This window comes from Crocuta crocuta, unplaced genomic scaffold, assembly GCF_008692635.1.
Source record: "Crocuta crocuta isolate KB4526 unplaced genomic scaffold, BGI_CrCroc_1.0 scaffold1310, whole genome shotgun sequence".
NCBI classification, from domain to species: Eukaryota; Metazoa; Chordata; class Mammalia; order Carnivora; family Hyaenidae; genus Crocuta; species Crocuta crocuta.
In genome coordinates this window covers 314,139-314,516 of record NW_027528861.1, presented here as the reverse complement: position 1 = coordinate 314,516, position 378 = coordinate 314,139, and positions in this window count along the sequence as shown.

The window sequence follows — 378 nt, the reverse complement described above, 5'->3', positions numbered from 1 at the left end:
TGGATTAGCCAGAAAGCTTAAAAAGTTTACAGAGTTAACTAGGGATTGAGATATCATGACTCTTTTACAGTTGAAAATTTCTCCGTATCTTCCTGATCCTGAATTCTTTTGCTTTTGTCTCAAAGAGAGAAAAGTATCTCTCTTCCTTGAGAAGGCCAACCTTTTCTCTTATGCTCATCATCAAACCCCAACACTAGAACCAGTGTGCATCATCAGATATCCATTTTTCTCTTTTCATATATATTTTTTTAAAAGTTTAATGTTTATTTTTGAGAGAGAGAGACAGAGACAGACAGACAGACAGTGTATGAGTGGGGAAGGTGCAGAGAGAGAGAGGGAGACACAGAATCTGAAGCAGGCTTCAGGCTCTGAGCTGTC